At 39.6% G+C, this 22579-nt stretch overlaps 1 protein-coding gene and 2 pseudogenes across 5 annotated transcripts in view; 2 read left to right on the top strand and 1 right to left on the bottom strand.

The window, feature by feature from the left end:
- WDR33 (WD repeat domain 33) overlaps positions 1-22579 on the bottom strand; it is a 117178-nt gene that overhangs the window by 69236 nt on the left and 25363 nt on the right. The gene's annotated exons all lie outside the window — the stretch shown is intronic.
- On the top strand, positions 8859-9064 carry LOC121482106 (annotated as a pseudogene).
- Positions 10208-22289, top strand: LOC121482105 (annotated as a pseudogene).

Genomic DNA, 22579 nt, shown 5'->3' with positions numbered 1-22579 from the left:
GCCTTTCTCTCTCTGTCTCTCAAGAATAAATAAATAAAATCTTTCTTTAAAAAAATATTTTTTTAAAAAAATTATTCTGAGACTCCTGGGTGGCTCAGCAGTTAAGCGCCTGCCTTTGGCCCAGGGCGTGATCCTGGAGTCCCAGGATTGGGCCCCACATCAGGCTCCCTGCATGGAGCCTACTTCTCTCTCTGCCTGTGTCTCTGCCTCTCTCTCTCTCTGTCTCTCATGCACAAATAAATAAAATCTCAAAAAAAGAATTATTCAGCCAAAAGAAAAGGGAATACAGTACTGATATATGGATGAATCTTAAATACATTATGTTAATGGGACGCCTGGATGGCTCAGTCAGGTGAGTGTCCACTCTTGGTTTCAGCTCAGGTGATGGATCTCAGGGTCATGAGACTGAGCCCCATCTCAGGCTTCATGCTCAGCAGGGAGTCTACACTTGAGATTGGAGATTCTCATCCTATCCCTGTGCCCCTCCTCTGTCTCCACTAAAACAAGTAGATAAAATCTTTAAAAAAAAAAAAAAAAAAAAAAACCTGCTTAAATACTATATCTTAAGTGAAAGGAGCCAGACATAAAAGGTCACATATTTTAAGTTCCATTTATATGAAAAATCCAGAACAGGTGAACACACAGAGACAGAAAGATTAGCGGGAGACAGAAAGATTAGCAGTTGCCAGGGGCTGGAGAAAGGAGGAATAGAAAGTGAGTGCTTAACAGGAGTGGACTTTCCTTTAGGAATGATGAAAATGTTTGGAACTAGGCAGAGGTGGTGTATGCACAACACTGTGAATGTACTAAGCGGTGCTGAAATGGGCACTTTGAAAATGGTTAAAACAGTGAATTTTATGTTATGTGATTTTCACCTCAGCTAAAAAATGGGGGATATTTCATCTACTGGAAAAAACTTCCACAAAGCACTTAACCAAGAGACAAATCAAGGATCTACTGTACAAACAGAGAAAAACAACTGAAGTCAAATACAAAACAATCACTATGCTATTACTAACACTCTTGAATGAGTCACATGTTAAAGCCAAGGAAAAATATTACTCCTTCACTTAAGAAGATGGGCAAAAATACCTTTCCATTTGCAGATTTGTTGAATAAAATTTATTCTAAAAAAAAAAAAAAAAAGAAGAACTTTAAGTTTTCCTGAATGATCAAGTACTACTTGTGCTCTAAAAATAAAGGACCAGCAGGAAGAAAAAGAAGAGGATAAAGTACACTCATATTTTACATCAAGATTCAACCCTAAAGGATGCCAGAGTGGCTCAGTGGTTTTTAGTGCCTGCCTTTAGCCCAGAGGGTGTTCCTGGTGTCCTGAAATCGGGTCCTGCATCAGGCTCCCTGCATGGAGCCTGCTTCTCCCTCTGCCAGTGTCTCTGCTTCTTTGTGTCCCTATGAATAAATGAATAAAATCCTAAAAAAAAAAAAAAAAAAAAAAAAAAACCCGATCCTAAAATAAAACAAAAACAAATCTCCTCACAATACAGTGACCAGTCTTCAGTGGTCACTTCATTAAGCGTTATACACTTCAGCTTCACTTCCTGCAAACCACTGTCACTTACCAAAACCAAAATAGAGACTCTTTGTAGCTGTTATGGGCTGAACCGTGTCCTCACACAAATTCATATGTTCAAGTCCTAGCCTCGAACACCTCAGAATGTGACTGTATTTGAAAACAGAGCCCTAATCCATAAACTGGTGAAACATACATACATACAGTGACAGTCGGAGCAAAATACTTGGCCTTCCTGGCTCATCAACATGGGTTGCCCCAAGATTCTAGCAATAATAATAAAACAGCTTTCTCTAACTGAAATAGCAGAAAACTCCATATAGAAGATTGAAAAATAAGTGACCCAGACAGAAAGAAACATCTCTCAAGTCATTAAACTATCCTTTATGCTTCACTACATTTCAAGGAACTATAGATATATATCCAAATGCAGAAAAAAAATTAAGAGCTTGGGGCACCTAGGTGGCTCAGCCAGTTAAGTGTCTGCCTTGGGCTCAGGTCATGATCCCAGGGTCCTGGGACAGAGCCCCACATCAGGCTCCCCGCTCAGTGGAAGAGCCTGTTTCTCCCTCTCCACCTACCGCCTGCCACCTGTGTGCACGCGCGTGCGCTCTCTCTCACTCTCTCTCAAATAAATAAATGATAAAATCTTTAAAAAAAATAAATAAAAATAAAATAAAAAAAGAAAGAAAAGCTTTATCCCTCAATAAAATTACTGTGATTTCCACTTACTACAGTATTCACTTCAAGTACATTAAAAGAATATCAAAACTTCAAATCAGGGATCCCTGGGTGGCGCAGCGGTTTAGCGCCTGTCTTTGGCCCAGGGCGCGATCCTGGAGACCCGGGATCGAATCCCACATCGGGCCCCCGGTGCATGGAGCCTGCTTCTCCCTCTGCCTGTGTCTCTGCCTCTCTCTCTCTGTGTGACTATCATAAATAAATAAAATTTAAAAAAATTTAAAAAAAAAACTTCAAATCAGGTTTGTCCCCCAATAGCACTTTCATCTCCTATCTAGGGTGAGGGATGGTGGGAGAAAGTGAGGTAGAGAGAAGATAAGAGAGGGATAAAGAATTGGATGCTTAACTCTTACAAGATAAGAGAAAGTGAGGTAGAGAGAAAAGTAATTTGGATATGGTTATTAAATACTACATACTAAAATAAATACATACATACATACTACATACTAACAAGAGAACCAAATAGCTAAGGAAAAAAAAATCCACCTGAAACAATGAACTCATCATGTCTTTCTCATACACACAAACCTTTGATGTTTCAAGCAATCAGCAAAATTTCATCAAGTGCCGGGACACCTGGATGGCTCAGCGGTTAAGTGTCTGCCTTTGGCTCAGGGTGTGATCCTGGAGTTCCCAGGATGGAGTCCCACATCAGGCTCCCTGCAGGGAGCCTGCTTCTCTCCCTCTGCTTATATCTCTGCCTCTCTCTGTGTCTCTCATGAATAAATAAATAAAATCTTTAAAAATTTTTTTTCATCAAGTGCCAACTTTATATTATGCCCTGCATCATGTACGGAATATCATTCTGATTCACAAATATAACTTCTAAGTTCATAGAACAGATTTCAGACTTGGTGGTATCTGGACTTATCTGGCAAATACAAAGACTCTTGAGTTCACAAAAGTTTGCACCATACCCTTAGCCTTTGCACCATATCCTTAGCCTTCAAGCTTTCAACTACTCCCCTCCAAAATAAGTAAGCCACTATATATACTTTCTCAACCTGGACAATGAGTTTAATATAGATAACTTCAAGATTATTTTTGCTCAAAAGGTATTATTTTGAATGAAATAATGTATTCCATAAGCCAATGTAGTGACTAGTCTGTTGAACAAACTAGAATACCCAGACTTACTTCTCCAATATTTGAGCATACAGGTCCATACCAACATTATAATTTTATAATTATGGTTCTTGTCCCAACTAATAAAAAGTAACATGTTTTATAAGCTTAGTGATGTGATATTGCCAAAATTATAAATGAAGATAGAAAAGTAGATAGAAAAAAACATAAATGCTTTTCTTCAAGAAGTCATTACAAGTTTTACATTGTAGAACTCTGCTATGGGGTGGCATAGTCAGTTAAGTATCAAATTCCTGTTTCAGCTCAAGTCATGGTCTCGGAGCCGTGGGATCATGGCCCACATCAGGCTCTGCACTCAGCACAAGGTCTGCTTGAGATTCTCTCTCGTTCAGACCCTCCTACTCAAGCTATCTCTCTAAAATTAATAAATCTTAAAAGGGGGGTGGGGGGGCAACTTCAGTCAGTTAGGCCACCTGCCTCCAGCTCAGGTCGTGGAATCAAGCCCTGTGTCAGGCTCCCTGCTAGGTCGGGACTCTGCTTCTCCCTCTTCACCTCTCCCCAACTTGTGTGTATAGCCCTCAAATAAATAAAATCTTAAAAAGATTTTTTTCTTGTATTGTTAAATAATAACTCACTTTATTGAACCTAAACCTCTAATTTTAGTAATATAAACTGTACTCAAGTATTAACAAAGCCTTAAAAATATGAATAATATAATAAATAGAATGAACAGGAAAAAAATTCATGAGAAAGGTTAAGACCTAAACTGGAAATATAAGAGGGATGCCTGAGGGGCTCAGCAGTTGAATGTCTGCCTTCGGCTAAAAGCATGATCCTGGAGTCCTGGGATCGAATCCCACATTGGGCTCCCTGCATGGAGCCTGCTTTTCCCTCTGCCTATGTCTCTGCCTCTGTGTGTGTGTGTGTGTGTGTGTGTGTGTGTGTCTCATGAATAAATAAATAAAATCTTTAAAAATATCTACATATGTAAGATAATAAGCAGCCACCACCAAAATCACTGAGGCAGTTCCTAGCCATAAACAAACACATACTTATAAATTGTTGAAATGGGCAGCCCAGGTGGCTCAGCGGTTTTGCGCTGCCTTCGGCCTGGGGCATGATCCTGGAGACCCGGGATCGAGTCCCACATCGGGCTCCCTGCATGGAGCCTGCTTCCCCCTCTGCCTGTGTATACTCTACCTCTGTTTCTCATGAGTAAATAAAATCTTAAAAAAAAGAAAAGAAAAATAAATTGCTGAAATACATGAAAACGCTCTGTGGCATGGGGAAGCATAATGAGAAATGCAATTCATTTCACTGACTTATCAGTGAACACTTACTACCTGACAGGCACTAAAGACACACAGACATACACACAGTCTGCTCTCAAAATATTGACAGTTTATAAGAACAGAAGAGCTCAAAAAGAAAGCAATGTGAAAATCTACTACTACAAAGAGAATCTACTATAGTTGTTTGCCAGAAACAATCTATCATAGGCAATAGGAATGTAACAGGATGCTTACAGCACAAGTCAGTCTTAAGAAGTTTAATTTGGGTTGGGCTAAGTATAAGTAGGAGGAAAAGACCCAGTGAAATGAAACAAATTAAGTAATGCTCTCTCTCATTCACTCAGCATACCAGGGCCAGCATAATCTTTTCCTCCAACCAAACACAGTCCAAAATAATCATCCAAACATTTCTGACTCCATTAGAAAAATTTTACTATCACAGCTGATAAACTAAAACACAGGGGGAAAAAATATATATATTTTTTTTTTCTACAGGAAAATAACCTTGCTATAATTTAACTAATCCCCACAATTTCAATCCAAAATGGATTTACTAAATGTTTCACACAATTGAATAAAAAGATCTTTTTCACGTAAAGATTTATAAAAAAATATAAATAAATAAAAATAAAGATTTATTTATGAGAAAGAAGATTAACAAGAGAGAACACATGCGTGAGCACAAGTGGGGGAAAAGGCAGAGGGAGACAGAGAACAAACCCACTCTACACTAAGCAAGGAACGTGACCCCAGAGCTCAACCTCAGGACCCTGAGAGACCTGAACCAAAACCAAGTCAGATACTTAGCTGACGGAGCCACCCAAGAGCCCCAAAGATCTTTAAACTACTATTCAGGAGGATAGAACTGAGGCTCTGAATCAAAAAACAACTTGGAGGGATCCCTGGGTGGCGCAGCGGTTTGGCGCTTGCCTTTGGCCCAGGGCGCGATCCTGGAGACCCGGGATCGAATCCCATGTCGGGCTCCCGGTGCATGGAGCCTGCTTCTCCCTCTGCCTGTGTCTCTGCCTCTCTCTCTCTCTCTCTCTGTGTGACTATCATAAATAAATAAAATTTTTTTAAAAATTATTAAAAAAAAAAAAAAACAACTTGGGGCATCTGGCTGGCTCAAACAGTAGAACATGCAACTCTTGATCTTGGGAACAGAATTTACTTAAAAAACCTCCATGACCTAAAGTGTTATGAACTAATGTTAGTAGTATTTTTTCTTTAAAGTAGAAGTCACATCATATTGATGGTTCCTGAAACCAATTTAGCTAACAACCAACAGTACTTTAATAAAAAAAAAAAAAAAAATAGAACACATAATATTGAACTACATATTTTACAGGAAAGAACTGCTTTTGTGAAACTATTTCAGTTGTACATGTGTGTATACTGAGTCACCATTAAAAAAAAAAAGAAAAAAAAAAGTATCTTCTTCCTGTGGATTTCCTATCTATGTATCTTCCTCTTTTGATCACTTAATTTCTGCTACCACTGTGTATTCATAGCCAAAGAAGTTCACATGAAGCAACTATCCCAAGTGGTAGTAGCTATGGCACCAGAATCTGGTCCAATTATCAAATCAAATAATTCTTATCACATCAACCACTAATCAGAGTTTCTCATCAGCACTAAAAAGCTTTGTTTTCCAAACTGAGATGAAATAATTCTAACCAAGAGCAAATTATTGATGCATTAAATAGCTAGAATAGCAAGTATAATTAGTGTAGAACTTCTGAAAATAATAAAAAGTTTTAAGATCCTCACTCTCATTAAAACAAACCTTGACTTCACTGTCAGAACCTCAGTCTGGAAACCTCTATTTTAAGATCACCTATCTCCAAACCAATTAAGTAGGTCCTGGGATGAATAATCTACCCTAAAAGAGATGCTATGTAATCTGTCAACAAAACTTTTGAGGGGACCTACATAAATGGTAAGTAAGGCCAATACCAAATGACCATGGTCTCCTTTTCTTCACTGCCAAATCTTTAATATATGAATCCTGAACAAATCAGGAACAATTTATACTGAGTCCATTCAGTTTTTTAAAAAATAAACAAGAAGGTAGCTGTTTACGTAGTTTTTAAAAGTTCACATGATTCTGTATCTCAACTGTGGTAGGAGATACATGAACCTACCTACAAAGTTATATACTGTATACTTTCACTTACGTGACATTCTTGAAATAACAAGATGACAAAAATGGAGTGATTAGTGATTGGCAGGAGTAAGAGATAAAGGAAGGATGTGATTATAAAAGGGGAACTACTATGTGATGAACTGCTAGGTATCTTGACGATGGTGGTAGATACACAAATATATACATATAATGAAATTGCAGAGGGACACCAGGGTGGCTTAGCAGTTGAGTGTCTGCCTTCGGCCCAGGGCATGATCCTGGAGTCCTGGGATCGAGTCTCACATGGGGCTCCCTGCATGGAGCCTGCTTCTCCCTCTGCCTGTGTCTCTGTGTCTCACACGTTATGGCTCATCTGTCTCTCTCTTTCTCTCATGAATAAATAAAATCTTAAAAAAAAAAAAAACTCAGAAAATCTGTGTAAGATCGGTAGATTAAATCAATGTCAATATTTGACTTGTAGGGGTGCCTGGATGGTTCAGCTGGTTAATCATCAGGCCTTAGTCTCCGGTCATGATTCCAGGGTCCTGGGGTCCAGCCCCACATCAAGGTCCCTGCTCAGTTGCTCATGCTTTCTCTCTCACATACTTTCTCTCTCAAATAAATAAATAAAATCTTTTTAAAAAAATAATTGACTTGCGATATTGTACTATAGTTTTCCAAGTTGTTACCGCTGGGAGAAATTAGGTAAGGTACATAGGATCATTCTGTATTGCTGCTCACAAATATATTGTATATATAATTATCTCAATAAAAAGTCCATTTAAAAAGTTAGCATGAAAAAAAAAAAAAGTTAGCATGAGCAAAGAAAAGTTAGGATGAGCAACTCACTAGCAGGTAAAAACAAACCACCCATGCTGAGAATACACATAGGAAATAATTAACTCAAAAGATAAGCATTTTAGACTGCTATCATAAATCTGTTGATAACTAAACTGCACAGTAAAAATCAATTTTTAGGGGCACCTTGGTGGCTCAGTGGTTGAACATCTGCCTTTGGCTCAGGTCATAACCCTGGGGTCCTGGGATCAAAGCCCGCATCAGGCTCCCCATGGGGAGCCTGCTTCTTCCTCTATGTCTCTGCCTCTCTGGGTCTCTCATGAATAAACAAATAAGATCTTTAAAAATAAAGATCAATTTTTTTATTTTAGTGGCAGGAAAGGGACAAGTACACTGACCAATGAGTGGGACGTCCAATACCAGCTCAACCTCACCACCCTGAGATCATGACTGAGTCAAAATCAGGAGTTGGTCACTTAACTGGGCCACCCAAGCACTCAAAGATCAATTTTAATTAATTCTCAATATAGCAGTTTTCCAACTTTTATAACTTTCAGCCAAAGATTTAACTTTGTAATTCTTCATAACCTAAGGTTAAGTAGCTTCCACTAATACTTAGTTGTAAAGCTACTGAAACATGTTAGTAGATATTAGACCAGTTTTTAATGCACATTACCTGATACTGTACTTGTGCTTTTTTTTTTTAAGATTTTATTTATTCATGAGAGACAGAGAGAGAGAGAGGCAGAGACACAGGCAGAGGGAGAAGCTGGTTCCAGGCAGAGACACAGGCAGAGGGAGAAGCTGGTTCCCAACGTGGGACTTGATCCCAGGTCTCCAGGATCAGGCCCTGGACTGAAGGCGGCACTAAACCACTGAGCCACCTGGGCTGCCCATACCTGTGCTTTTAGATGTAGTTTTCTGTGCCAAAAGTTAAAAACTAACTTTTACGTATAATCCATATGACCATATTCTGGATGTCAACTTAGTTAGGAAGTAATAGTTCAATCTTTCAAAAGTGTGATTCTGGGATAAATAAACCTATAGCATTAACTGTTTTGTTTTTTTTTAAGATCCTATTTGAGAGAGCAAGAGAGCATGAAAGGGGTGAGGGAGGGGCAGAGGGGGAAGTAGACTCCTTGCTAAGCGGGGGAGTCTGATGCAGGGCTGGATCCCGGGACTCTGGGAACATAACCTCAGCTAAAGACAGATCTTTAACCAATGACCCAAGCCTCTACCCCCCACCCCAACAGTTTTAAATGGAGGCCCTGCCAACCGCGGTGCAATGTGGTTCGAGATTCTCGGAATTGGCGTCATGGCCGTGTGCTTGGTTATCCCCTGCACAGCCACGGCGCACATCCACAGGTTCAATAATGGGGGCAAGGAAAAAAGGGCTGCCTATTATCCATATCAGTGGAGTATGATGCAAAGAGATAGGCGAGTGGAGTTAATCGTTACTATGTGTCAAAGTGTTTGGAGAATATCCATTAAGGAAGCATTTTCCTGATTGATGAAAAATACCTCGGTTATGGCTCATCTACCTCTCCTGGAAGGTTATGCAGTGTATTAATGTAGTGCATAATAAAAACAAAAAGTAAAAAAAAAAAAAAGAAAAAGTTTTAAATGGAGATAAAGTCAGTGGTTATGGAGTGTGGTTCTCATCCTTGTGATTAGTATACAAGAGACATTTTCCAGTTTTGCACCATTTTTTAAAATGCATATTAACTTACCAAGTTTTTTAAAAGATTTATATATTTATTCATGAGAGACACATAGTGAGGAGAGAGAGAGAGGCAGAGACATAGAGGGAGAAGCAGGCTCCCCATAGGAAGCCAGATGCAGGACTTGATCCTGCATCCCAGGATCATGCCCTGAGCCAAAGGCAAATGCTTAACCACTGAGCCACCCAGCCATCCCAACTAACCAAGTATTTAAACCAATAAAAAGTGGACAAACTAATTCTCAGTGGATTACAAAATTCATCTTTGCAAAAATAAACAAAAAACATAGAGCATTTTGTAGATAAAGTTACCTACATATAAGCTAAAGCCAGCTGTTCCTAAAATCCAGGCTTCTAGGCTCTCATCCTCATTCAGATTTAATTATATGGGATATGAACTGGGCAGCAGAGATTTTTTTTGTTAATATTTTGTTTGTTTATTCATGAGAGACACAGAGAGATGCAGAGAGAGGCAGAGACACAGGCAGAAGGAGAAGCAGGCTCCATGCAGGGAGCCCAACGTGGGACTCGATCCGGAGACTCCAGGATCACGCCCTGGGCCAAAGACAGGCACTCAACCACTGAGCCACCCAGGCATCCCAGCAGAGATTTTTTTTAAACCTCCCAGGTGATAATAAAGTGCAGCAAAAATTTGGGAGCCATCAGACATCCTAATAACTTGGATGGCTTACTTCTGAAACAGTTTCCTTAGAGCAATAACTTCTAAACTTTTCATTTCAGGATACCTTTGCTTTTAAAAATTGAAGATTCCCCCAAATTCTTGTTTACTGTGATATTTACAGATATTGCCATTTAGAAATTAAAACAAAAAATTCAAAATATTTAATATGCATTTAAAACAATGATATAAAAAATAAATAAATAAAACAATGATAAACCCTCCTTTCACGAAGATGACGCCAAAGACAAAGACAGAAGCCCCTGCCCCTCCCAAAGCCAAAGTCAAGGCTTTGAACGCCAAGAAAACAGTGCTGAAAGGTATCCAATCACAAAAAAAAAAGATAGGCACATCACCTACTTCCAAGGGCCCAAGATACTACATCTGCAAAGGCAGCCCAAATATCCCTGAAAGAGCACCCCCGGTGGAAAGAAGCTTAACCCCTATGCCATTGTCAACTTCCCCCTGACCACTAAATTAGCCATGAAGAAAACAGAATACACTTGTGTTCATTGCGGATATTATGGCCAACAAGCACAAAATAAGTCTGTGAAAAAACTCTGACACTGACAAGGTCAAGTCAACACCCTAATCAGGCCCAATGAAGAGAAGGCATATGTTTGACTGGCTCCTATGATGCTTTGGATGTTGCCAACAAAACTGGTATCATCTAAACTGAGTCCAGCTGGTTAAAATCTAAGTATGTTTTTAAATGTTTTTACCATAAAAAAAAATAAAAAATAACATAACAATAAAAAATTATAAACCCGGGCAGCCTGGGTAGCTCAGCAGTTTAGCGCCGCTTTCAGCCCAGGGCCTGATCCTGGAGACCCGGGAGGGATCCAGTCCTACGTCAGACTCCCTGCATGGAGCCTGCTTCTCCCTCTGCCTATATCTCTGCCTCTCTCTGTGTCTCTCATGAATAAATAAAATCTTAAATATATATATATATATGTATGTATGTATATATAAACCCATTAGGATAGCTATTTCCCCTTTCCCAAATACAACTAGTGAAAAGTGACTTTTTTTTTCCAAATCTCTTTAATGTCTAGCTTAATTTAATTGAAAATGGCTAGATTCTCATTTTTTTTAAAGGACTTTTTTTAGTTTTATTTATTTATTCATGAGAGACACAGAGAGAAAGAGAGGCAGAGACACAGGCAGAGGGAGAAGCGGGCTCCATACAGGGAGCCCGACATGGGACTCGATCCCGAGTCTCCAGGATCATGCCCTGGGCTGAAGGTGGCACTAAACCACTGAGCCACCTGGGCTGCCCTAAAGGATTTGATTGATTATTTATTTATTTATTTATTTATTTATTTATTTATTTGAGAGAGAGAGAGAGAGCGCGAGCGAGCCAGAGACACAAGCAGAGGGAGAAACAGGCTCCATGCAGGGAGCCTGACGTGGGACTTGATCCTGGGTTTCCAGGATCAAGCCCTGGGCCGAAGGTGGCGCTAAACTGCTGAGCCACCCGGACTGCCCTAGATTCTCATTTTAATGCTGCATTCAACCTGTTGCAATATTTGGGATGAAGTATATGAAAAATACATGGACCCACACAGATATATATTTGGAAAGGGGAATTGTATTTTAATTGCCTTCTCAGAAAAGTGTGAATGTTAATATTCCAACAAAATCTGACAAGCAGTAGTTTACTAAATATTAACTGTAATGTGACATCTAAAAATCACATCAATAAGGGGTACTGGGTATCTCAGTCAGTTAAGCATCTGCCTTCAGCTCAGGTCATGATTCCAGGGTCATGGGATTATTGAATCCCATGTCGACCTCCCTGCTCAGCAGACAGCCTGCTTCTCCCTAGCCCCACTTATGCTCGCTCTCAAATAAATAAATGAATTCTTCAAGAAATAAAAATAAATCACACCAATAATCTTTTTGTACTCTGTTAAAGTGCATTTATTTGCACTTTGGAACTTTTACTCATGTTTGATTTTATAACATCATGCACTGATCATTTAGAAAACACTGGTTTCACAGAATTATGTATCATCTAACTCAATTTCTTATAAAACAAAATAATCACATTTATTAAAATCACCAGTGGTCTTCAACTAACATCTTCTTTCATTAAGATATAAGTGTTTATCAAAGTATATGTAGAAGCATATGAGAATAGCTGTATGCTTAACTCATTGAAACCAGACTGTGTATAACCACTGTTCAAGTAACATCTTCTTTCACTAATATAAACCTGTGTGTGTAAACTTATGTGTAGAGGCATAGGGGAAGAGCAGTATGCTTAACCCATTTGAACTACCCTGTAGTATCCTTCAACTAACATCTTTTATTATGGCACCAGTTTGTAAACATACGTGTTGATACATAAAGAACAACCTTATGCTTAACTCATTGAAACTACACTGTGGGAGTATGTGGGTGGCAGACGCCTTCAACTCAGATCATGATCCATCAAGCCCCACATCAGGCTCCCTGCCCAGCGGGAAGCATGTTTTTCCCACTCCATCTGCTGCTCCTCTTGCTTGTGTTCTTGCTCTCTCTATCAAATAAATAAATAAATAAAATCTTAAAAAAAAAAGAAAAAGAAAAAGAAACCACAACGTGTATAAATATCTTTCAAGTAATTAATTAATCAATCAATTAATCAAAATATCTTTCAGGTCATTACCTCGGGGTCTTAAGATCAAGCCCCACATCAGGCTCCTTGCTCAGTGGGGAGTCTGCTTCTCCCTCTCCCCCTCCTCCCACTCATGCTTGCTCGCTCACTCATTCTCTCACTCAAATAAATAGAATCTTAAAAAAAAAAAAAGCACATGAGAACAGCCATATGCTTATCTCACTGAACCTATACCGTGTGAAAACCTTCTTTCAAGCAACATCTTTAAGGTATGTGTTTATAGATGTATATGTGGAAGCATATAAAAATAGACCATCCTTAAAAAGAATTTTTAAAAGAACTATTAATAACTGGGAAATTCAATCTCACAAGGCAGATACAAGTGTTCATAACTCTAATTTTTGCTTGCAAATCAATTTTTATCACTAATAAATACTGACAAATGTTTCCCTTGAAGCAGTCTATCTACCTACATTCACCTTCAAGAAAAATACCTGTGATATACTCAAATCTGAACGAGATGGCTTATCATTCTTTTCTTTTAAATTCATTTAGTATTTCGTAATGGAGGGCAGCCCGGTGGCTCAGCAGTTTAGCGCCACCTTCAGCCCAGGGCCAGATCCTGGAGACCCGGGATCGAGTCCCACGTCAGGCTCCCTGCATAGAGCCTGCTTCTCCCTCTGCCTGTGCCTGTGCCTCTCCCCCCCTCTCTCTGTGGATCTCTCATTAATAAATAAAATCTTTGGGATCCCTGGGTGGCGCAGCAGTTTGGCGCCTGCCTTTGGCCCGGGGCGCGATCCTGGAGACCTGGGATCGAATCCCACGTCAGGCTCCCGGTGCATGGAGCCTGCTTCTCCCTCTGCCTGTGTCTCTGCCTCTCTCTCTCTCTCTGTGTGACTATCATAAATAAATAAAAATTTAAAAATAAATAAATAAATAAAATCTTTTTAAAAATAAAAAAAAATTTCATAATGGATTTATTTTTTAAAGCAGTATTCAGATTGGCTTCTTTCACTTAGTAATATGTATGAGTTCCCCCACCCCATGTCTTTTCCATGAGTTGAAAGCTCATTTCTTTTCAGCACTAACATTCCTTTGTTTGTATGTACCAATTTGTTTATCCATTCACCTCCTGAAGGACATCTTGGTCCTTCTAAATTCTGGCAATTATAAAAAAAGCTCTTATACATATTCATGTGAAGGTTTTTCAATAGTCATACTCTCAACTCATATGGATAAATACAAAGGAGCAGGGTTGCCGGATCCTCTGTTAAGACTAATTTACTTTTCTAAGAAATTGACAAAGTATCCAAAGTGGCTATAGTATATCACATTCCTACTAGTAATGAATGAGAGTTCTCTTGCTTCATATTCACACCAGCATTTACTGTTATCAGTATTTTGGGATCTGAGACATTCCAGTAGTTACCTCATTGTTTTAACTGGCAGTTCCCTGATGATGAATGATGTTAAGCATCTTTCCATATGCCTATTTGACATCTCTATCTCTTGTTTGGTGAGGTGTCTGTTCAGATCTTTTGCCCAATTTTTCTTTTTTTTTTTCTTTTTCAATATAAGCTCTATGCCCAATATGGGGTTTCATCTCACAACCCCAAGATCTATAACCACCTCGGGGGAACCTACACAGTGTCCAACTCTTGCTTTCTGCTCCGGTCATGATCTCAGGGTCTTTTAAAAGCCTCACATCAGGCTCTATGCTCAGTGTGGAGTCTGCTTAAGACTCTCTGTCCCGCCCCTTCTGTTCACTCACTTTTTTTTTTTAAAGATTTATTTATTTATTCATGATAGACACAGAGAGAGAGAGGCAGAGACACAGGCAGAGGGAGAAGCAAGCTCCATGCCGGGAGCCCGACATGGGACTCGATCCCAGGACTCCAGGATCGCGCCCTGGGCCAAAGGCAGGCGCCAAACCGCTGAGCCACCCAGGGATCCCCACTCACTCTCTTTTAAATAAGTCTTTAAAAAAGAGACACATGTTCCACCAACTGAGCCAGCCAGATGCCCCCTGCCCATTTTTTAATCAAACCGTTCATTTTCTCAGTTAAGTTTTAAGAGTTCTTTGTATATTTTGGATACCAATCCTTTATCTGATATATCTTCTGCAAATATTATCTCCTAGTTTCTGGCCTCCCTTCTCATACTCCTGATTAACTAATTTTTAAAATTACATGTACTAAAATTCACTTATTGGTATACATTGCTAAGTTCTGACAAATGCACAGAATCATAAAATAACCACAATCAAGATGCAGAACCCTGTTATCAATTTCTACCACCACCCCTAGTCCCTACAACCATTGATATGTTTCCCATCACTGTAGTTTTTGTCTTTTGTAGGATGCATATAAACAGAATCACACATCGCATACCCTTTTGAATCTGGCATTTTTAATTTAGCATAATACTTTTGAGATTCGCCAATGCTCTATCACATACCAGTAATTCCTTTTTTATTGTTGAATTCAATAGACATACCACAGTTTGCTTATCCATTCACCAATTCAGGGACACCTGAATTATCTACAGTGCTTAGCAATTTGAACAAAATTACTATTGACAGTCGTATATAGTTTTTGAGTAAACATCAGTGTTCACTTTTCTGGGGTAAATGTCTAGGATTGAAACTACAGGGTCATCATGTGAGTTGTATTTAACTTTATGAGAAACTGCCAAAAGATGTCCCAAAGTGGCTGTGCCAATTTGCATTCCCACTAGCAATGTATGAAAGTTCCACTTGCTCTACATCCTCATTAATACTTCACATTGTCAGCTATTGATTTCTTAGTCATCCTAACAGATATACAGCAGTTTCTCATTGTGGTTTTTAATTTGCATTTCCCTAATGACTAATGAATGACACATACCACCTTTTGGTCCATACTTAACCACCATACATCTCGTCCAGCAAAGTTTCTATTTAAATCTTTTGCCCAGGGCAGCCCGGGTGGCTTAGCGGTTTGGCACCACCTTCAGCCCCGGGCATGATCCTTGAGTCCCGGGACTGAGTCCCATGTCGGGCTCCCCGCATGGAGCCTGATTCTCCCTCTGCCTGTGTCTCTGCCTCTCTCTGTCTCTCATGAATAAATAAATAAAATATTTTTTTTTAAATCGTTTGTCCATGCTTTAATTGGGTTCTTATTGCAGAGTTTTGAGAATTATTTCTGTATCCTACATACAAAATCTTTGTCAGATATGTGATCTGCAAAGATCTTCTAGTAATCTACCACTTTTCACTGTTTTCAGAGTACCTTTCAAAGAGCAAAGTTTTTAATTTTAATGAAATCCAATTTATCAACTTATTTTGTACTTTTGATCATATGTAAGAAATTTTTCTTTTAAGATTTTATTTGAGAGACAGAGCCCAAGTAAAGAAGGGGGAGAGGGAGAAGCAGACTCCCCACTGAATGAGGACCCTGAGATAACGACCTGAGACAAAGTCAGACATTTAAGAAACTCAGTGACCCAGGTGCCCCTAGAAATCTGTAGTTAGCCAAGACTACAAAGATATTTTTCCTTTGTTCGTACTCTTCTGGCAATTGTATTATTTTACATTTTACATTTAGATCTCTGATCTATTTGAGCTCATTTTCACATTAGGTATAATGCAGAAATTCCTTTTTCTCGTATGGTGTCCAACTATTCCAACTCCAAATGCTGAGAGACTATCTTTTTCTACTGAATTGCCTTTATACTTTTGCTGAAATTAACTGACTATATTTTATGTGTCTCTACCTCAGTATCTTGATTACTGTAACTTTACAGAACATCTTGAAACCAGCTATATTTCAGATCAGATTCTCCAACTAGGTTCTTTATCAAAAGTATTCTAGCAGGGTGGCTCACTTGCCTTCAGCCCAGGGCGTGGATCCTGGAGACCTGGGATCGAGTCCCACATCAGGCTCCCTGCATGGAGCCTGCTTCTCCCTCTACCTGTGTTTCTGCCTCTCTCTCTCTCTCTCTCTCTCTCTGTGTCTCTCTCATCAATAAATAAAATCTTAAAAAAAAAAAAAAAAAACATTTAAAAAATATTCTAGCAATTTGTATTCTTTTGCCATTTTATAATTTTTTTAAAAGCAGCTTATGATCTATACAAAATGTTGCTGAGATTTTCATTTGGATGGACCAATCTGAAGAGAAATTACCCTTTAACAATTCTCTGTCTTCAAACCACAAACAGGTAATTCTCTACAATTATTTAGGCCTTCTTTGATTTGCTTCATCCATGTTTTATAGTTTAAGGCACACAGATCCTACACATGCTTTGTGAGATTTATACCTGTTTTGGTTGTTACTTATTTATTTTTAAAGATTTTATTTATTTATTCATGAGAGACACAGAGAGAGAGGGAGAGAGAGAGAGAGGCAGAGATACAGGCAGAGGGAGAAGCAGGCTCCATACAGGGAGCCTGATGTCGGACTCTCCGGGATCACACCCTGGGCTACAGGCAGTGCTAAACCGCTGAGCCACCAGGGCTGCCCTTTGGTTGCTATTTAAATGTTATTGGTTTTTTTTTTTTTTAACTGATTTCCATTCCCAGTTGGTCACTGCTAGTATAAAGAAATGCAATTAATTGTTATACATTGTCTATTTATTCTGCAACCTTGCTAGATTCACGTTCCTAGAAGCTTTCTTTAGATTCCCAGGGGTTTTCTGCATAGGCAATCATGTCATCTGCAAATAGGGGCAATTTCCTTTTTTCTGTTCTGAAAGCTTTCTTTTTCTTGACTTATTGCACTATTCTCAGTCTTAAAAGGAGAAAGCATTCAGACTTTCACTATCTCTTTTAAGTATGACATTAGCTATAGATTTTTGTAGATGCCCTTCATCATGTGAATGTAAAATGCTTCTATTCTTAGTTTGTAAGAATTTTTATCAAGAAGGTACTAAAAGGGGTGCCTGGGTGGCTCAGTAGGTTAAACATCTGCCTTCACCTCAGGTCATGATGTGGAGTTCCCTGATCAGTGGGGAGTCAGCTTCTCCCATTCCCTCTGCCCCTCCCCCGACCTCATGCTCTCAGTCTCTCTCAAATCTTAAAAAAAAGTATGAAGAATTTTGTCAAATGCTTATTCTCCATCTACAAAGATGATCATATGGCTTCTCTTCATCTATTGATTCAAGTAAATTAGCCTGACTTTCAAATATGGAACATCCTGGCATTCCCAGAATAAATCCCATTTGGTCATGATATATCATCCTTTTTATATCCAACAATAGTTAGATTTTAATTACTAACATTTTTAAAAGATATTTTATTTGTTTTTTTTTTAATTTTTTATTTATTTATGATAGTCACAGAGAGAGAGAGAGGCAGAGACACAGGCGGAGGAAGAAGCAGGCTCCATGCACTGGGAGCCTGATGTGGGATTCGATCCCGGGTCTCCAGGATCACGCCCTGGGCCAAAGGCAGGCGCCAAACCGCTGCGCCACCCAGGGATCCCAAGATATTTTATTTGATAGAGAGAGCAAGCCAGAAAGCACAAGCATGAGGAACAGCATAGGGAAAGGGAGAAGCAGGCTCCCTACTGAGCAGGGAGCCCAGGACCTGGGGATCACGACCTGAGCCAAAGGCAGACATTTAACCAACGGAGCCACCCAAGCATCCCAATCACTAACATTTTGTTTTGACTTCTAATGTACACTCATTAAGGATACTAACGTAACTTTCTTTTCTTGAAATATCTTAACCTGGATTTACATCAAGCCTCATAGAATGAGTTGGAAAGTATTCCTTCTAATATCTACTGGAAGAGATTGTATCAAATTGTATTATTTCCTCCTTAAATGTTTGATGTGGGCAGCCCTGGTGGCTCAGCGGTTTAGCCCCACGTTCAGCCCAGGGCGTGGTCCTAGGGACCTGGGATCAAGCCCACATCGGGCTCCCTGCGTGAAGCCTGCTTCTCCCTCTGCCTGTGTCTCTGCCTCTCTGTGTGTGTCTCTCATAATAAATAAATAAAATCTTTAAAAAAAAAAAAAGTTTGATAGAATTCACCTGTGGAAGCATCTGAATGGACCTCAAGTTTCCTTTGCTGAAAAGTTTTTAATTATGAAATCAGCTTCTTTTTAAAAAACTATTCTGGTTATCTATTCCTTCTTGAATCAGTTTTGGTAGTTTGTTCTTTAAGCAATATATCAATTTCGCTCAAGTTGCCACATTTTAGGACATAGTATTGTTCATACATTTCTCTTATTAACATTTGAAAATTTGTAAGATCTGCAGTGATAGTCCTTCTTTCATTTCTGATATTGGTTAACTAGGGCTCCTCCTTTTCTATCCATGCCCTGCCTCTATTTGAACAGTGTGTCATCCTTCCAAGTAAAAAATAGATTCCACAGAAAATGTGAATATTAACACTACATAATTTCCTCAAGGGAACTGCTGTACTTCTGTAAGTAGCAAAAATGCTCTATTCACACTTCCCACTTCATCACAGATTATGCATTAGTCTGCTTGGCTTGCCATAATAAACTAGCACAGACTGAAAGATTTAAACAAAAATTTATTTTCTCACAGTTCTGGAGACTGAAAATCTGAGATTAGGGTGCCAGGACAGTCAGGTTCCTGGCTTACAGACAGCCATCTTCTTAGTATGTCCTCATATGGCAGAAAGAGACAGCAAGTTCTCTGGTGTCTCCTCTTATAAGGGCCTATCAGGAAGCCCCTACTTTGATTCCCTCATTTAAACCCAATTATCTCCCAAAGGCCAGATCTCCAAATCTCATCACATTGGTGGTTAGGGTTTCAACATATGAATTTTACAAAGACATGATTCGGTCCACAGCATGCTGTATTTAAAAAAACACATACTCAAGGCAGGTGGGAGAATGGGTGACATGTGATGGGGGTTAAGGAGTACACTTGTCATAATGAGCGCTGACTAGGTGATGTATGGAATAGTTGAATCACTATATTGTAGACCTGAAACTAATATAACAACGTATGTTAACTATTAGAATTAAAATAAAATAAATTTAAAACATACTCAAGGGTTGACCTTAATTATTTTTAATGCTTCAATGACATTTCAAGATCAGTGAAACTGGCTTTTCTCTTTTCAAATACCAGTGTGAGGTGGTAGTAAACATACAATGACTATTAGTACAGTTTGGTACCACTGCCTAAACCAAGCTAAGGAGCAAGCAGTTTTATCCATTACTACTTTCATACCACTAAGTACAAATGTCAACACAGTAAAAGGCCTAAAATGTCTGAGCAGTATTCTTAAAGTTCTCAGGAGCATCTGGGTGGTTCAGTTAAGCATGTGACTTCGGCTCAGGGTCCTGGGATCAAGCCTTGATCCATGCTCAAAGGGCTCTGCTTGTCCCTCTCCCTCCCACTATCCCTCACCACTCATGCACATACACACACTCACATGCATTCTCACTCACTCTCTTAAATAAAATCTTAGGAAAAAAAAAAGTTTTAACTCACCACTGCCATACAGAATTAAATTCAAAATTTTTTACGAAGTACGAAGTATATTAGCAATTCAAGGTATTATTACAAATTATTCACAAGAGATAAAATCGACAACTAAAAACTTAACCCATTCCTAAGCTTTCCAAATTCACTTATCAAAACAGTAAAAGCTATGATGTCAACTTAATACAAACCTTAGAAGGAAATGGAAAACTCTACAGAATCAAAACAAAACAAAACAAATACAACTATCTCGGCTGGCTATCGTGGTTGTGATGAAACAAATAAAAAAAAAGGAATAAAGCAGTCCAATGGTGCTAAAAACACACTCATGTTTTTGTATGCTAATACACATAAAAAAAATATACCAGAGGGACGCCTGGGTGGCTCAGGGGTTGAACATCAGCCTTTGGCTCACAGCGCGTGATCCTAGAGTTCCAGGGATCAAGTCCCGCATCGGGCTCCCTGCAGGGAGCCTGTTTCTCCCTCTCTCTGCCTCTTTCTCTGTGTCTTTCATGAATAAATAAATAAAATCTTAAAAATATATATATATATATATACACACACACACACACACACACACACACCAGAAACATTACCAGTGATGTATCTAGGAAAGGAGTAAGAAAAATTTAGTCAAAACCTTTTAAATTTTAGACCATCTATAAAATGTATTACCCTTCCCCTAAAATAAATGAAGTAAGTCTGTTTCACAGGTAGTATTTAATGTTTTGGTACATTAAAAACTCAATTTAAAATACTGTAAAATTTTACTCTCTCACTCAATTTGGAAATCGAAGCCAAAATTGTTTTAAGAATTTTTCTATTCCAGTATATATGTATAATTTTTTTTAAGATTTTATTTATTCATGAGACACACAGACAGGCAAAGACATAGGCAGAGGGAAAAGCAGGCTCCATGCAGGGAGCCCGACGTGGGACTCGATCCAGGGACTCCAGGATCACGCCCTGAGCCCAAGGCAGACACTCAACCACTGAGCCACCCAGGCGTCCCTGTATGACCTTTTTTTAAAGCAATAATTCTTTCTAATGGTGAGATAGTATTAATTTACAAATGACAAAAATATATAAGTTCGCTGCTTATTCTATAAGCTAATAAGCTGCTTATTCTATGTTGGATTAAGTTTTCAACCAAAAACCTGGGATACTGCTTCTCCCTCTAGGTCTCTTGCCTCGGTGTGTCTCTCATGAATAAATAAAATCTATGGGAAAAAAAAAAAAAAACCTGGGGAACTTTTTTAACTAGAAGCTCTGTAAGACTGAAAAACTGCATGCTTGCCATCTATGTGATAGGTCTCTCTAAATGGAGAATTCAGTCCAATATGGTATTTCTGGAGAAGTGACCATCAGTTTCACCATTACAACATTTCGAATACACAAAATAAGGCAAAAATCTAACATATAACCTATTTGGAATACTTTTTTTTAATACCTTTAACCAAAATTATTTTTCTTTAGATTTTTTTAAGATTTATTTATTTGAGAGCAAGAGTGGGAGGGGCAGATGGGGCAGAAGATAAACAGACTCCCCACTGATCAAAGAGCCTGACACAGGGCTGGATCCCATGACCAAGATCATGATCTGAGGGGAGGATATGAGTGGCGTTAAGTGTCCTCCGCGAGGACACGGCAACTGTGAGGTCCAACCTGGGCTGAGTCCTCCCTGGATCATCCATCCTGTTCCTGTGTGACATGCAGAAGCTCTGCCAAATCACATACTTTCCCCATATGGTCTCTGTGGCTGCCATGCTCAAGGTGGCCAGGCTGCTGGAGGTACCAGCTGTGCTGACAGAGCAGTACCCAGAAGTCCTGGGCCCCACAGGCCCCAAGCTGGGGGCTCAAGGCCTGCAGCCAGTGGCCAAAACTTGCTTCAGCATGGTGCCTGCAGTGCAACGGGAGCTGGATATGTGGCCCCAGCTGTGTTCTGTCTCCTCTGTGGCACTGAGACACAGGCCTGCATCCTGAATACCACCCTGGACCTCTTGGACCGGGGGCTGCAGGTCCATGTGTGGTGGATGGCTGCTCTTCTCGAAGCCAGGTGGACAGGCGAGTAGCCCTGGCCAGGATGCGGCAGAGTAGTGCCTTCCTCTCCACCAGCAAAGGGCTGACTGGCTGATTCTGCAGCTTGTGGGTGATGTTGCCCACCCCAGTTTAAAAAAAGATCCAGGACAGCCCTGGTAGCTCTGCGGTTTAGCGCTGCCTTCAGTCCAGGGCATGATACTGGAGACCCGGGATTGAGTCCCATGTCGGGCTCCCTGCATAGAGCCTGCCCTCTGCCTGTGTGTCTCTGCCTCTCTCCTGCATAAATAAATCTAAAAAAAAAAAAAAAAAAAGATCTGAGCCAAAATGAAGAGTCGGACACTTGACTGAGCCACTCACCATGACCCCAAACTTAGTTTTATCTTTTAAAGATTTCATTTATTTATTTGAGAGAGAGTGGGAACACTCAGGCACATGCTTGAGCCAGGGGGAAGGGCAGAGGAAGAGGAAGTAGCAGACTGGACATGGGGCTCCATCCTAGGACCGCGAGATCAGGACCCAAGCC

Source organism: Vulpes lagopus, chromosome 24 (assembly GCF_018345385.1).
Source record: "Vulpes lagopus strain Blue_001 chromosome 24, ASM1834538v1, whole genome shotgun sequence".
Taxonomy (NCBI): Eukaryota; Metazoa; Chordata; class Mammalia; order Carnivora; family Canidae; genus Vulpes; species Vulpes lagopus.
The sequence above is the reverse complement of the archived record's forward strand: the minus strand, read 5'-3'. Positions and strand labels throughout refer to the sequence as shown.